Below are 17,848 nucleotides of genomic sequence, written 5' to 3'. Positions count from 1 at the left end.
CTTAGGGTTAGGCTGCAGGCTGGGGGGGTTAGGTGTAGGCTGGTGGTAGGGTGGTTTAGGTTTAGACACCCCTGGGGAGGGTAATGGTTAGGCTGCAGAGGCGAGGGTTAGGTTTAGGCTGCAGGAAGGGGGTTAGGTTTAGGCACTGGCCCGCTAGTCAGGACTCTGGCTTAGTACTCACCACTCTTCATTCTTCTGGCTCTGTTAGGGTTGGTAGCGTGCGGGAATGTACGCTCGCCGTGGTGGGGCTTGCGAATAGTTCCCTCAGAAGCTCAGTATCCTGTCATCGGGGGACGGGACCATTAACCCTTCAAGAGGTTGGTCAGTTCACGCCCCTAAGTCCCACAAAGCAGTCAACCAGCCCTGCCTGAAAATAATAAACATATAAAATAAATGCAGAAAACTCTTCAGGAACTTCCATAAGCATGACAGGCTCCTCCGAGTAGATTTTCTAAACTGAGTCTGGTAGGAGGGGCATAGATGGAGGAGCCAGCCCACACTATCATATTCTTAAAGTGCCCATGGCTCCTAGTGTCCTAGTGGACCCGTCTATACCCCATGGTACTAAATGGAACCCCAGTATCCTCTAAGACATAAGAGAAATCAAACAGGTTTTGTGTTTCCTAACTAGTTGGCCAGACCATTTTCTTCATTATTTTTTTTCACGTGGGAGCAAATGGCTGGTTATCATTTGTTCTTATGCACTGCAAGATTATCATTTGGAATGATATTGTTCTGATGAAGTGTCGGATTGGAGCATGAAGGGCCCACCGGGGGTATGCAGTGTTAGGGGCCCATGATTAGAGGTGTGGCCAGCCTCCAAAGGGGGTGTGGCCAGCCACCAAAGAGGTTTGGTTAACCATTATAGAGTACCTGGTCTGGACTCCTTGATAATTTATATAGTAACTAATGCTAGTGCATGCATGATAATGTGCCAGATTAATGACAGCAATATACTGTAGAGAATACATCATAATCCTGTGCGGTATAAGGTAACATATGTATAATATATAATTCAAGTGCACAGTCTAGAATCTGATCCCTAGAGGAGGAGGGCCCCTTAGACAGTGGGGCCTACCGGTGGTTTCCCCTGTACCCCTGTGGGCAAGTCCGAGCCTGTTCTGATGTATGGTCAGCATTAAGAACAATAAGTAATCCTGTATCATGATCAAATGCAATCAGAGCCATAAATAACATAAAATAAGAAAGTATTACAGCAAGTAGAAAAACATATAATGCAGGGTTGGTGCAGTCATTTTGGGTAATACATTCTATGGGTTATATATTCAATCCAAGAAAGGTACAAGGAGCGGCAGTCATGTTGGGCGCACTATGTAGTTAGCTTCCCAACAGATGGGATCCCAACGGTTGATATACAGATGCTGGGATCCCGAAGTAGGAGGCAATGAAGACGTTGAGATACCGACGCCGCACGGGATGCCGGCATCACATTATGGACAGCCGGCATCCCGATCGTACTGCCACGGGGGGTTAGGGTTAGGTTTAGTGTAAGGCTGCAGGGCCGGGAAGGTTAGGGTTAGGGACCAGGGAGGGAGGGTTAGGGTTAGGCACATAGAAGAGGAGGTTAGGTTTAGGGACTGGGGAGGGAGGGTGAGGGTTAGGCATCAAGCAGGGAGGGTTAGGATTAGGCAGAGGGCAAGGGAGGGTTAGGGTTACGCACAAATTGGGGAGGGTTACGCACCACCGGGGAGGGTAAGGGTTAGGCCCCCACAAGGGAGGGTTAGGGTAGGGGGCAGATGAGGGATAGGGGATTTACTGGTGGGCTGTCGGGATTATGATGGACGGGATGCCGATGTCAGTAATCAAACCAGTAATCAAACCACCCTCATTCCATCCATCGGCATATCATATTGAGCCCCAGGTGAGCCAGCCATGTTCGGAACATTGTAAAGGTTACTTTGTGGGAGGAATGAGACACTACTTACTTCCACCTGGCATTTCACTGAGCAGAAAAGGCCATGCCTGGAATTGATGACACATAATTGAGGAGATAAAATGCTTGGCATGAACCTTGCAAGTTCATCCAAACCATGCATTTTTTATTCTACACAGAGCCCCAGATGAGGAAGCCATGTTGTTCACACTATGTTGGTTGCAGTGTGCAAATAAGAAATACATGGAACTGGTACATACAAGGATAAAGTGAACAGTGGACTAATGGGATAACCACTGCATAAAATTTCCATGGGTCAATCATCCCGCCCTTGACAGTACCAGGTGAGGCAGTCATCTAGGGTATACCACATAGGTTACAGTGGGCAAGGTGAGTGATTTATAAAGGTGTAACATATAGTGGGGAATTCCAGAGAAAGAAAGAGACAATTGAGGTGGAGTCCATGATGCGGCAGATAGAAGAGAAGGTAGGTAGGACATCAACATAGGGCAAACAAAATTCAACTAAATTTAAACAGAAGTCATTAATAGCTGTAGAATTTGCAAGCTTGATGGTTCAGCAATAGATTTTGGAAAATTAAGTCTGTGGGAGCAGGGATGTGTGTTTTACATTATTAGAGTTATACATGAGTTAAACAAATGGCAAACAGTTGGATAACAGTAGACCTGAAATTTCTACTACTCTAAAGCTACTTTGAAGAAACTGCTTTGGCTTTTCTCTAATTCAAAGACCTGCTTTCTTCATATCCTGGACACCCTGCATGGACATTGCAGGAAGATATCGCTTGCTACACCTTTGATTGTTTTAAGTCTTTTCCCTATAGCTCCTGCTCTCCATCCTGGACGTGTTTGGGTTTGTGTGACCGGCAATCGGGAGACCACTGGTCACCACACCGACGCCACTCAGAGGACTCGGTGGCTCGCTGCGCACACCACAGGTTCTATTCCCACTCTGAGTGTCGTGGACACCCATGAGTGGGAATAGTCCCTGTAGGTCAGCATGCCAATCAGCGGGCTATTAATTGTTCGGGATCCTGGCATTGGTATTGTGGCTGGCGGTCTCCTGACCGCCAGTCACATAACCGCATCCCCCTGGACACTCTCCCAGCTGAATCTTGGGGACCTGGCCCTGAGTATCTGTCCACATACCCTCTAACCCTTATACCTTAACCCACACACTCAGAGGTGGATTTAGACCTCATCGGGCCCTACGCAAGACATTGGTTTTGGGTCCCCTTCCTCAAACTGATTTTAGCATGCACATTGACCACGGCATAAAGCTGCAGTAGTATGGTGTCAAAAAGTTGCAGCTGATTCTCATTTTTCATCCACTTATGAATGACCCCCACTGTATAAAACAAATAGTCTACATCAGGGTAAACAATACTATAATTCATGTGATCGGCAAAAATGTATAATCTGTAGAGCTGCATCTTTTACCATTTGCTGAGCTAGGGTTCATCAGCAGTCAGTGTGTGGTGGCCTGGGGGAAGCTGGGAGTGCTCGTGTCTCAGAGCAGTTCCCATACACACTGCTGCCCTGCTGAGTGCATGGAATGCTTGGTGGGTCACCTGCACAATCACATTGCAAGGAGGTGGGAGGCAGCGCCTCTCTTCCTCCTCCTCCTCCTCCTCATCCTATTTACTCTAATGCCCCCTGGCCTCTTACATTCTGTGCTGAGGGAGGAATTGCGTTCTGACTCTGCTCTCTCTCTCCTCATTCTCTTTGGGCTGTCTGTACAGTGTCCACAGCCACATTATGCCCGATAAATTGCAGCGCTGCCAGCAGGAGAACCACATGCTTTGGTCCCCACACAATCCACATGCCACCCCCCCCCCCCCCCACCCCAGCACTGTCAGCCACGCCTCCTCCCATAATAACTGCACTGGCCAGAACACTCAGTTAAGAAAAGCAGATGCCTGCCCCCAACCCTGCCACTACCCCCCTGCTACCCCTCTTCCCCCAGCTTAGCTACTAACCTGATCGCCACCCCTCTATCATTCAACAATGTTCTCCAGCCTTCTCCTCCCTGCTGCTCAGCTACTGGACATTTTACTGCTTCTCCTGTGATGCAGATACAGATACTAGGAACCACAGCAGCAGTTAAATGTCCATCCACCTGCCAAGCCATACCTCCTGCAGTGGTGGTACTGGGTCACCTGGCTGTACCGCCCTGATGGCAGCCCTGATGGTGTGTTACTGGGTGCAGGGGGGAAGGCGGGCCAAGGAGGTGGTACGGGCTGGGAAGTACTCAGCAAGCTCGGCTATCACAATAACACATGCGGCTGCCCTCCATAATGCATTGTGAACTGTGAGGTGGTCAAAATTGGCTGAAAATGACAAAATTAATTTTATTAAGGATTATAATGCTGTATGAAACAAAAACACCTCCAAATTATGTGATTGTAGCTGTATTTAGCAATTTAAAAAATACAGATACGAAACACGGGGGTCAGCGCACATCTCTACATGACTCGGAATCAGACACTATATCAATGGTTTCCAAACTTTTTTGAATCACGGCGCCCTAGAATATCAGAATTTTTTTCACAGCACCCCTAGGCCAAAAATTTCTTATTGAGAAATTTAGAAATAAATATTACATTAAGTAGATCGCGTCTATATGTCCTCCTTAGGGTCAGTTGTGTGGTGAGGGACAAGATTTGCTTCTGTTTGGCCACATATTTTATGACTGGCAGCCACCAGCACTGGTTTTGCCTATTATATTGACCATGAATAATTTGAATTGGTCCTGGACCACCAACCCAGGGCACCCCTGCAAGTGTCCCGAGGCACCCCAGGGAGCCACGGCACACAGTTTGGGAACCTCTGCACTATATATTTCCATAAGTAACATGACTAATAGATGTCACAGCTTCTATATATTGACGGTATTCTAAATACCCCATAATACATGGAGTGTGTGTATGTGTGTAAATATATATATATATATATATATATATATATACACACTCACTTTTCCCATGGCTGAAAAAAGAATTAGACCAGCACTCACGTTTTAGTTGAAGAAAAAAAGGGTTTTTTTTATTCCTGATAAGACATCAAGGATACGTCAAGGATACACCCCACTGTTTACAGTACGCCCAACAGCCGTTTCAACACTTGGTGGTCTTCATCAGGGGCCCCTGATGAAGACCACCAAGTGTTGAAACGGCTGTTGGGCGTACTGTAAACAGTGGGGTGTATCCTTGACGTATCCTTGATGTCTTATCAGGAATAAAAAAAAACCTTTTTTTCTTCAACTAAAACGTGAGTGCTGGTCTAATTCTTTTTTCAGCCATGGGAAAAGTGAGTGTGTATATCAATCATTAGGACCTTGCACCAATTAATTTTTGACTTTAGACATAGAGTGCTGTCACTTTGCCATATTTTATATATATATATATATATATATATATATATATATATATATATATACACACACACAACTGAGGATTACTAGTGCCAACTGTAAAATATGCTGTGTTAATAATAAAACAATGTGATGGTAAGGTCAGAAATGTAGAAAAAAATAGATAATAAATAAACCAATCATGAATTACTGGTAATGAATCTCCTTTAATGAACTCTAAGGTTATCAAGTTTATTATTAGATATTCATTACTAGTATTTACAAAGGTGGATCACATTTCTCTGACAATACATACCCTCCAACATTTTACACGTAAAAATCAGTACAAATCTGAAAAAGGGTGTGGCCACTGGTAAAGGGGGTGTGACCACGCCCCTTTTCCTATACTTTCAATGGAAGTTTGGAGAGCCAAAAATCGGTACAGACCATAAAAACAAGGTACTGTACCTGCCAAAAAGGTACAGCTGGAGGGTATGACAATACAGTATATACGAACTGCTCTGATAAAGAGATACATACAATCACATGCTGCTATGAACCATGTGAAGTGCCACATGTATTTTTTATTGTAGTGATTGGGTTATTTGTAGTGTGTGTCATGTTTATATCCTACTTGCCTACTTTTGAAAAATAGTTTCAGGGACATTGTAGGAGTTAGCAGAATGCGCCATTGAGAGGGCGTGTCATGTTCCACCCACAGGGCATGTCTAGCTCCACCTTTACATACAAACACACTGATGATATTATCCAGTGCAATAAAGCTGTCACAAAACTTTGTAAAGCAGGCCATTCAACACTGCTTTCACATACAGGTATATTTGTTCTAATGTCTGTTATAAGGCTGCAGAAAATATCATAAACTCCTAAGTATCAGAGTATTTTCATTACATGAATACTCCAGAGGTGCTATTTATATAAGGTATCAATCCCGTATTCACATATCAGTTCCCTAATAGTGCTGGTCATACAATAAGTGTGTGTGACAAGATTCATCTTAGAGAGGATTCAAACTAAGAATTCCTATAATATTACCCAGAAGTGTAATGGGTCAATGACACCAAGGGCAAAAATAATAATGTCACCCCTTGAAAAGGTGTCTTGTGTTGTGGTTCCCCTTGTATTTTCTTAGAACTCCCATTTATTCCCCATAGTGATACTTTGTATATGCCCTGTAGTCTCCCCACTGTCAGCATATTCCCCGTAGTGACCCCCTTGTCAGCATATTCTCTGTATAGACCCCTCTGTCATCATATTTCCCGTAGAGAACCCCTTGTCGGCATATTCCTCATAGCATCCTCCTTGTCTGCATATTCCCCTCTGTCACCCTATTACCTGTAGTGACCCCCTTGTCAGTATATTCCTTGTAGTGACCCCTCTGTCCGCATATTCCCTGTAGTAACCCCCCTTTTCAGCATATTCCCGTAGTGACCCCCCTGTCAGCATATTCCCTGTAGAGACCCTCCTGTCAGCATATTCCCCGTAGAGACCCCTCTGTCAGCATATTCCCGGTAGAGACTCCCCCGTCAGCATATTCCTCGTAGTGACCCCCTTGTCAGCATATTCCCTTCTGTCACCCTATTACCTGTAGTGACCCCCTTGTCAGCATATTCCCTGTAGTGATCCCCCTTGTCAGCATATTCCCCATAGTGACCCCCCTGTCAGCATATTCCCCGTAGAGACCCCCCTTTCAGCATATTCCCTGTAGAGACCCCTCTGTCAGGATGTTCCCTGTAGTGACCCCCCTTGTCAGCATATTCCCCGTAGAGACCCCCCTGTCAGCATATTCCCCGTAGAGACTCCCCTGTCAGCATATTCCCCGTAGAGACCCCCCTGTCAGCATATTCCCCGTAGAGACCCCCCTGTCAGCATATTCCCTGTAGTGATCCCCCTTGTCAGCATATTCCCCATAGTGACCCCCCTGTCAGCATATTCCCCGTAGAGACCCCCCTGTCAGCATATTCCCCGTAGAGACCCCCCTGTCAGCATATTCCCCGTAGAGACCCCCCTGTCAGCATATTCCCTGTAGTGATCCCCCTTGTCAGCATATTCCCCATAGTGACCCCCCTGTTAGCATATTCCCCGTAGAGACCCCCCTTTCAGCATATTCCCTGTAGAGACCCCCCTTGTCAGCATATTCCCCGTAGAGACCCCCCTGTCAGCATATTCCCCGTAGAGACCCCCCTGTCAGCATATTCCCTGTAGAAATCCCTGTCAGCATATTGCCTGTAGAGATCCCTCTGTCAGCATATTCTCTGTATAGACCCCTCTGTCATCATATTTCCCGTAGAGAACCCCTTGTCGGCATAGTCCTCATAGCATCCTCCTTGTCTGCATATTCCCCTCTGTCACCCTATTACCTGTAGTGACCCCCTTGTCAGTATATTCCTTGTAGTGACCCCTCTGTCCGCATATTCCCTGTAGTAACCCCCCTTTTCAGCATATTCCCGTAGTGACCCCCCTGTCAGCATATTCCCTGTAGAGACCCTCCTGTCAGCATATTCCCCGTAGAGACCCCTCTGTCAGCATATTCCCGGTAGAGACTCCCCTGTCAGCATATTCCCCGTAGAGACCCCTCTGTCAGCATATTCCTCGTAGTGACCCCCTTGTCAGCATATTCCCTTCTGTCACCCTATTACCTGTAGTGACCCCCTTGTCAGCATATTCCCTGTAGTGATCCCCCTTGTCAGCATATTCCCCATAGTGACCCCCCTGTCAGCATATTCCCCGTAGAGACCCCCCTTTCAGCATATTCCCTGTAGAGACCCCTCTGTCAGGATGTTCCCTGTAGTGACCCCCCTTGTCAGCATATTCCCCGTAGAGACCCCCCTGTCGGCATATTCCCCGTAGAGACCCCCCTGTCAGCATATTCCCTGTAGTGATCCCCCTTGTCAGCATATTCCCCATAGTGACCCCCCTGTTAGCATATTCCCCGTAGAGACCCCCCTTTCAGCATATTCCCTGTAGAGACCCCCCTTGTCAGCATATTCCCCGTAGAGACCCCCCTGTCAGCATATTCCCCGTAGAGACCCCCCTGTCAGCATATTCCCTGTAGAGATCCCTCTGTCAGCATATTCCCTGTAGAGATCCCTGTCAGCATATTGCCTGTAGAGATCCCTCTGTCAGCATATTCCCTGTAGAGATCCCTCTGTCAGCATATTGCCTGTAGAGATCCCTGTCAGCATATTGCCTGTAGAGATCCCTCTGTCAGCATATTCCCTGTAGAGATCCCTCTGTTAGCATATTGCCTGTAGTGATCGCCCTTGTCGGCATATTCCCCGTAGAGACCCCCCTGTCAGCATATTCCCCGTAGAGGCCCCCCTGTCAGCATATTCCCCGTAGTGACCCCCCTGTCAGCATATTCCCTGTAGATACCCCTCTGTCAGCATATTCCCTGGTAGTGACCCCCTTGTCAGCATATTCCCTGGCAGTGACCCTTTTATCTGTATGTCCCCCTTGCTTGCATTTGTCCTATAGTGATCCCGCCCCAATCTTTATTATAGTTACTTGCCTCCTCCCCCCAACCTGTATGTTCCTTACAGGGCTCTCATTCCCCTAATCCTCCTGTTAGAGCTCCCAGCGGGTGTAGTATGGTATACCGGCGGCCGGGATCCTGGCGACCAGCATACCGGTTTAAGAAAAAAGCTTTTTTGGGACCGCACTAGTCTTGCAATAAGGTTGTAATGCCCTCTGAAAAACTGATTTATGACGCTAAATTGCGTTATGGATACAGCAACTTTGTGCATAGGGAGAAAAATCCGTTTTGCAATTATTTGTTGCTATCAGTGGTGCTCCCTAGAGTCAAGAAGAGTATCAACAAAGAAAACCCAACAAAGAAGAAAAGTTGGAAAGTAGACTCTTGTGTGGGAGCATTCAATTCAGAGGATTATATTAATCAATTCTGATAAAACATAATTTTATTAATTCATTAAAACTATAATTGTAGGAGTAAGTAATACGTAAGATAGTGTAGCTACGCGAAAATATAACACTCTATTATGTGTAATTAATGTGGTTTTCGATACCACAATAGAAACCGGAGATCAAATATATGGGCTATTGGTTTTACTGAGATAACAGTAACACCTTTGTATAGTATATGACCATCATTTATTCTACAGCAGTCCTATTTAGGATTAAGTAGTCGTAGAGAATTGAATCATAGGTCATACAGAACCGAATGCCAATTGGTATTATTAGGGATCACTCTAGATCGGGCAGAAGAATATTTTGCAGTACCAGGGTGTTCCAAGGTGGTCTCCCATCTGAGTACTGACCCGGCCCTCCACTGCTTGGCTTCCAAGATCAGACGAGATCGGGCATCTCCAGCGGGGTATGTCCGCAATTTCTTAATCTGCCCGTTCAGTCAATCCCAATACCCGTATCGACCGAGTTGTATGTCAGTGGTGAACTGAATCAGTCGTGTATTCAGTATTTTAATTTGTCTCATGCCCATGAAATTGAATTTGTGGCAATATTAGTCATAATGCATAAGTAAAATTACATTAAGGACAGTTAGCATATGAAAAAGATTTTTTTATGCAAGGGCGTCCACTTGCATATGATGATGATATATAATCAGGCAACAATTATAGCAAACCTGTTGCTGTATATAATATATGAGGCCTCAAATAATGTATACCATATACGCCACCACAGCAGAAAATACTGCACACAGAGATAGTAGAGTAGTACTTTGCTGCAAGTGTGCAGCTGGATATAATCAGGCAACAATTGTAGCAAACCTGTTGCTGTGTGCAATATATAATATATATGGCCTCTAACAATTTATACCGCACACGCCACCACAGCAGAAAAAATTTTACACAAAAACATTTATAGTTGAGTAGCAATTTGCTGTAAGCGTGCAGCTAATGAGCTTCTTTAAGATTCCTTGTGCAAGAAATCTGCCGTATCTAGGAATATAGTAGTTTACTCCTAATACCTTATTAGATACCATATAAGTCCAGCACCTCTTGGAGCATTTGTAAAATGTGTATGCACTAGGGTAGTCAGATAGCTATAAATTTAGACTATCAGTGATAGACATATAGAACATTATACAATGCACATACACATATAGGCAGCATCTAAATATTTTAAGGCAAGTTAATAGCCTATTTGGGCAGTAGTGAATATACAGAGAAAAATTTATAGAGTTTCTGTAATAATACGATACCAATCCCAAGGGGCTGCCTGTAGGAAGCTGCCGTTTGTAATCTCCTGTAAGTGACAGGATCCTGGAGGTGTAGTGAAGCCGAAGTGGTGGTCGGCTATTTCCTATGCTGGCAGTGTCCGCTGCTCCACAGCGTGTGGTAGCTGAGTGCCTCCCGGCTCTCAGCCGCTGGACGCGGCTGGACGCCGTTGCCCGGGTAACTGTCCTGAAGTTCCGGTTGGTGCGATCACGTGTGCGCACCACGTGACCGCAGGGGGAGATGACGTACGTTTCGCAGTGTAGCTTGATCACAGAACGTAGTGTGATCAGTATGAGTCTCTTATTTACGGACAGTGCTAGGTGTTCATTGGGTATTCCATTGTGATGGACGCTTTGTTTAGCCTATCCTTAAGTTTGTAATGACATCAACCAGGGTGAGGGGAGAAAGGGGAACGTAACAGTCTACACATACTTATTTATCCCATACAATTGGCACATAATTATTAAATGATAGATATTGTAATGATACTATATATGTATATATATATATATATATATATATATATATATATATATATATATATATATATATACATATATATGATATTGTGTATGCCTATTCAATAGCCAGTATAGTTGTGAATAATTGATGCACATTTCTCAGCCGCATTATAATAAGTGGAATTTGAAATCTGAGTACTGACAATTTAGCAGGTTATTTGCCCTAAAGGTGATATGGAAATAACCATGTACATGTCATTGTACATATCTGAATAAGCTGATTATATTAAAGTATAAATTTATATTTAATGATTGTAGGATTCTTATATATAAATTTAACCATTAAAAATTAATTAATTAGTATATTGGTTATTATAATAATAGTAGTGTTTATATGTTAGAGGGCCTATATAATTGTTATAGACGGATGGAGGGGTGAAAAAAGATTTGCTAGGTGGGGGAGGGGGGGCGGGGGGGGTGGAGGAAAGGGAAAGTTTTTGGGGGTTGGGAAAGGAGAGAATTTAGTTAATACGGAAAAATCGGCAGGGAGGTTTTTGGAAGGGGTTAAGGGAGTTTATATGGGTGGGTGGGATAGTGAATGTGGGAGGAGGGGGAGTGAGGGAGTGAAGGAGAGGGGGAGGGGAAGTGGGTTTTATGTGGAATATTGGGTAGAAGGGGATGGGAGAAGGGTTATAGTTAGTTCAAAATGATAGTAATGAAATGTGTGTGATAAATAAAAAGTGAGGATATAGATAAAGGTGATTATGTGATAACAGTAAATTGGTTGATGGTGTATTTAATTAGTGATAAAATGACAAAATGACAATTAGAAGTGTAAAGACAGTATCTTAGTTTGTATGTGGACAATTAATGACATGGGAACCCATGTTGAAATGAGGTGAAAATAGGTGTGTGATGGTATTGGATAAAGATCGTTGATGGTAGTGATTATGATAATTATAATGATGTTCTATATTGTGCTACTATACTGGCTATATGTTAATTGGCATATACCAAATTAGTATGTACAAAAAAGAGGGAAAGAAAATGGGTTCTCTATGGTTCTGATGGTGAGTTGGTTAATTCAAAAAAAACCAAAGTTGATGTTTTCATTCATGCCAGCTGGATATATAGTTCCCATCTTGAAGATCCATTCGCTTTCTTTCTTCAATAGGCTGTCCGTTAAATTTCCTCCTCGTATTCCAAGTCTGATCCTTTCTAGTCCAAAGATCTTTAGCTCTTCATACCTGCTCCCATGGCAGGTGTAGAAGTGACGGGCAACTGATGTCAGTTGTTTCATCCTTTGCCTATCCGTGATGGCATTACGTATGGATCCTATGTGTTCCAGGATACGCTGTTTAAAGGGACGTGTCGTCATGCCAATATATTTCTGGTTACAACTACAGCTGAGGCAGTAGATGACACCTTCCGTTTGGCAGTTCATGTAGTCTGTAATTGTAATTGTATTACCATATTTGTCCTCTACTTCCTTTGTGGGGACAATAAATTTACAGGCTTTGCATTCCCGCAAGGGTATGTACCCGTGATTATTGGTTTTTTGTCAGGGAATTTCTGAAAATGACTTCGTACTAGTTGGTCTTTTAGGTTTTTTGATCTGCGCCAGCTCATAGAGACTTTGGGACCAAGTTTCTTAGACAGTGTAGGGTCTATATGTAAGATATGCCAGTGCTTTTGTATTGCTTCATTCACCCTTCTCCATTCTTGGCAGAAGTTACCGACGAAGCGAATGGTGTTTTCAGACTTTTTTCCTTCTTTTTTCTGTTCCTTGAAGACAATGTCTTCTCTCTTAATGGTTTTGACAGATTTTAATGCTTTTTTCACAGATGTTTTGCTGTATCCTCTATTGCAGAGTCTTTGTGCTAGATCCGTGCTTTGTATTGTAAATTTTTTATTGTCTGAACAGTTTCTACGCAAGCGAAGAAATTCCCCTTTGGGGATATTTTCTATCGTCGGGGGAAAATGAGAGCTTGTTTGATGTAATAATGTGTTGGTCGCAGTGCTTTTGCGATATAGATTTGTAGCAATCATTCCCTCTGGGTTTTTGTAAATCAACAAATCCAGGAATGGTACTTCCACTTGACTTATAGTGTGAGTGAGGCGGATGTTGAGATCATTCTTATTCAGATGTTTGATGAATTGATGCAGTAATTGCAAGTCTCCTTCCCAGATCATAAGAATGTCGTCTATGTACCTATTTCACATGATGACATGAGTTGTAAAATTGTCATTATGATCTTTAAAGACACATTCTTTTTCCCACCATCCAAGGAATATGTTTGCATATGTGGGTGCACAGGCAGCCCCCATAGCTGTGCCTCTTGTTTGGAGGTAAAATTGGTTGTTAAATGTGAAAAAGTTGTAGTGCAGGACAAAATGGAGTAATTTGGTGAGAAAATCATGGAAGTCCTCTTTACCATTGTTGTTCAAAAAATATTCTACTGCCATTAACCCATCTTTGTGACTAATGGAGGTATATAGTGCCTCGACATCCAAGGTTACTAGGTATTGATTATCTTCTAACCTTAGATAGTGTACTTTCTTGAGTATGTCAGTTGTATCCTGAACATACGAGGGGAGGTCTAAGACAAAATGTCTTAGGTGTAAATCGAGAAAGATACTTGCCTTCTCCGTTAGCCCCCCTATACCGGACACTATGGGTCTCCCGGGGGGGTTTGTCTGTCTTTGTGTATCTTTGGCAGCATATAGAATGTCGGAATTCTGGGGTTCTGTACCTGTAGGTAGTCGTACTCCTGCTTGGTGATTGCACCTTGTGCAGATGCCTGGTTGATAATTTTTTCATAGATGGTTTTATAATTCTGTAATGGGTTGAGTAACATTCTTTTATAACAGTCAGTGGTAGTAAGTTGTCGCTGTGCTTCCTTGATGTAATCTGTTTTGGACCAAATGACAATGTTTCCCCCTTTGTCGGAGGGTTTTATGACCACATCTTGCCATGTCTGTATTTCTTTTATGGCTTTCCTTTCTTGCCACGTTAAGTTGGAATGACCCTGGTATCTTTTTTTATTAAGATGAATTTGATCGAATTCTTTGGCTACCAGCTTCGTAAAGACCTGTGCTTCAGGGCATAAGTGTTCTTGTGGGAAGTACGTTGACTTCTTTTTGCAGATTGGTCTGGTGGAAGATTCAGCTCCAGTCCTGGGATTTTGCTCTTGCTCTAATTCTTGTAGGGCAATGAGAGCATCTTGTTCCATCTGAGATAAATTGGAGGATCTTGATTCCAAGAGTATTTGCGATGTGGAAAGTGGGGTTGATATATCTTCTTCCATATTGGTCTCAGTTATTAGTGGTGCCAGAAGCCCAACTGCTGGCATACCAACAGCGTGGTGAGCGCAAATGAGCCCCTCTCTGCGTTCGCCACGCTGTGGGCATGGTGGCGCGCTATGCATGTCACGCTATTTATTCTCCCTCCAGGGGGGTCGTGGGAAAAAAAGTGTCGGTATGCCGGTTGTCGGGATTCCGGCGCTGGTATACTGTGCGCCGGGATCCCGACAGCCGGCAACCTGAAGACCACCCCTCCCAGCTCCCCACAGTAGTTGCTCTCCATAGTAGAAGGGCCACCTTCCTTCTCTCTGCAGTCTCGGCTCCTCTCTCACAGGCAGCTGACTCTTCATCAGCACTTCCTGATGCTGCTGCGGGATGAGTCTCGCTGCTGCAGCCGGGGAGCCTCCTCTATACCTTCCTCCTGTGTGCATGCAGAGCATGACTGCGGGTGGCCCTGGACCCCATGCCATTGCTGCTTACACATAAGGTCTGGTTTATATGTCCTAGTAAAATGTTTATATGGAGGAGCTCTTTAATCAGTGACCCAACATCTGTAGTAACAGATCCTCTCTCTCCTCTCTTCCTCCTCCTCCTCCCCATCTCAGTCTGCTTACTATGACACCCCCGGGACCTTACCATTCTGTGCTGAGGGAGGATCTGTGTGACTCCGCTCTCACTCTCCTTCTGCTCTTCGGGCTGTCTGCGCTGTGTCCACAGCAGCCACATTATGCCGATCACTGCAGCTGCCGGCAGTAGCACCACATGCGCCAGTCCCCACACAATCCTCTCCACCGCACACGCCCCCAACACAATCAGCCACACCCCCTCCCATACTAACTGCACTGGTCAGAGGGAGCACTCAATTAAGTAAAAGCAGATGCCCGTCTCTTCCCCCTGATTGTAGGGCAGGGCCGATGTATAACTGTGTGAAGGGGGATATGCGGGCCCAGAGGCGGGTCAGATCCGGATGTGTTCAACAAGCGCAGACAGCATAATTGCATACCTCCCAACTTTGTCTATAGCTTAAGAGGGACACATGCGTGTTCCCAAAAAGGGGGCGTGACCTAAGAAAAAGGGCGTGGATTTGCGGAGAGCGAGCCATGCCCCCATTTTCATCACTGAGGGGGCATGCCCAGCGCTCCATGAGCCGCTGGCATGCCCCCTCTCCTCCTGTCTCCACTGAATAGACACTGTGCTAAGCAGAGTAGCGAGTGCAGGAACTTCCCAAATGCCCCACCTCCCACCGCAGGACACTGTGGCCCGTGGGTGGAACAGTCCCCAAAAAACGGGACTGTCCCACAAAAATCGGGACAGTTGGCAGGTATGCAATTGTATGTGCAGCTGCAGTGCATAAAATAACCCTGTAAGTGGGATCCCTGACACCTGCCTGGCCATAAGCGGCAGCTTATGTTGCCTAGTGGTCACTCTGCTCCTGCTCACCCTTATACCTTAACACTCACCCTTAATCCTAACACTAATATCCTAACCCTTAACCTTAATTGAGTGGTTCTCAAACTGTGTGCTGTGTCACCCTGTGGTGCCTCGGGACACTTGCAGGGATGCCTTGAGTTGGTGGTCCAGGACAAATTCAAATTATTTATGGTGATTTTAATAGACAAACCAAGTGCTGGTGGCTTCCAATCATAAAATATGTGGACAAATATAAGCAAGTCCTGTCCATCACTACATAACTGAACCTAAGGATGACATATAAACACAATTTACTGAATTTAATATCTCTTTCTAAATTTCTCAACAAGAAATGTTTGGCCTAGGGGGGTGGGGGGGGGGGGGTGTGTGTGTGTGTGTGTGTGTGTGTGTATATATATTTATATATATATATATATATATGTGTATATGTGTGTGTATATATATATATATATATATATATATATATATAAAAAAATGAAGTATAAAAAGCGCCTAATAGTGTTGGTGAATCACTCTTCGTGAATAAAAATGTGATAGTAAAACAGACAAAGTATAACAACTTAGCTGCGGATGTCTTCCTCACATTAGGACGAAATGCGTTGGGACAGGGACTGGATGCTCACCCCTTTGACTTCCCATTCGTGGACAGATAAGCCATGTTTTTACCTTTTATCTTGTACGTTTGATACTTGCATTTACGGATGAAATCTAATCCGAAAACTATATATGTGGACAGATAAGCCTGCTATACTTCTTAATATTGTACGATTAATACCTGCATTTAGTATTGAATCAGCTGCTATATATGTCCTTAAAACTTTGTTACTGTTTTGTCTATGTATGTAACCTGCATGTATGGCAGGAGTGTGTTTATTAAACTATTGTTTTTAACTAACATAGTTTTTTACTATAAATTTGGAACCTGCACAGTTCCTATAAACTGTTTTTTAAACACCTGTGGAAATTTAAAAACAGTACACACTATGTCAATTTTATCTCTCCTTTACATGTCCGGCTTCTAAGAGTCATCTACCAGAAATATCCGCAGCTAAGTTGTTATACTTTGTCTGTTTTACTATCACATTTTTATTCACGAAGAGTGATTCACCAACACTATTAGGCGCTTTTTATACTTCATTTTTTTATATTTATCTTCATATTGTTTAAGAGCTGCCACTTACTTATTTGTGAGGAGTGTTAGGCCTGACCATATAGTCATTATATTCCTCTGTTTTAGGGGGTCTTATTGAATTTACCTAGGCGCTATCCTCTATTGTTTTACCTATATATATATATATATATATATATATATATATATATATATATATATATATATATATATATACACACACCATACCTCCCAACTGTCCCGATTTTGGTGGGACAGTCCCGTTTTTTACGGTCTGTCCCGCTGTCCCACCCGCGGGTCGCAGTGTCCTGCGGGTGGCGGAGCAGTTGGGAGATCCCCCCTGTCACTCGCTGCTCTGAGCAGAGCAGCGGTGAATAGATGCTGTGCGCATGCGCACGCGCACAGCGTCTATTCACGGCAGAGAGGGACAGGGGGCATGACCAGCAGCTCTCACAGCGCTGTTCATGCCCCCATAATGATGAAAATGGGGGCGTGGCTTGCAATCGCTGCACTTGCCACGAGGCCACGCCCCTTTCCGATAGGCCCCACCCCTAATTTCGGTTGCAAACCTCCGGTGCGCGAAAATGTCCCTCCTTCCTGCACTCCAATGTTGGGAGGTATGACACACACACACCCCTAGGCCAAACATTTCTTGTTGAGAAATTTAGAAAGAGATATTAAATTCAGTAAATTGTGTTTATATGTCCTCCTTAGGTTCAGTTATGTGGTGAGGGACAGGAATTGCTTCTGTTTGTTCACATATTTTATGATTGGAAGCAATACATACACACACACACACACACTGTATGCCAGCCAAAAATACTGTGGAGCATCATACATCCCCCTCCCCTCCACACCCAGTGCCAAAAGATGCCCCCCCCCCCCCCCCCCGCATTCCCCCACCTCTGTGGAAGCCACTCCCCCTAATCTCTTTGCAGAGTGCAGCATAAACTGGGCAGAGCTGGACATAGGTATTATAGGCAAATGCCTATCATTTGGAATGCATAGGGACATCCCAAGTCTAGGGCCAGCCTGTATCTCACTG

At 44.4% G+C, this 17,848-nt stretch overlaps 1 pseudogene; it reads right to left on the bottom strand.

Moving 5' to 3' along the window:
• Positions 1 to 9,511: 9,511 nt before the first annotated feature.
• On the bottom strand, positions 9,512 to 9,631 carry LOC134971338 (5S ribosomal RNA; annotated as a pseudogene).
• Between the last annotated feature and the right edge of the window lie 8,217 nt (positions 9,632 to 17,848).

The sequence above is a fragment of the Pseudophryne corroboree genome, chromosome 11, assembly GCF_028390025.1.
Source record: "Pseudophryne corroboree isolate aPseCor3 chromosome 11, aPseCor3.hap2, whole genome shotgun sequence".
Taxonomy (NCBI): domain Eukaryota; kingdom Metazoa; phylum Chordata; class Amphibia; order Anura; family Myobatrachidae; genus Pseudophryne; species Pseudophryne corroboree.
Note: the sequence above shows the minus strand (reverse complement) of the source record. Positions and strands in the feature narration are given on the sequence as shown.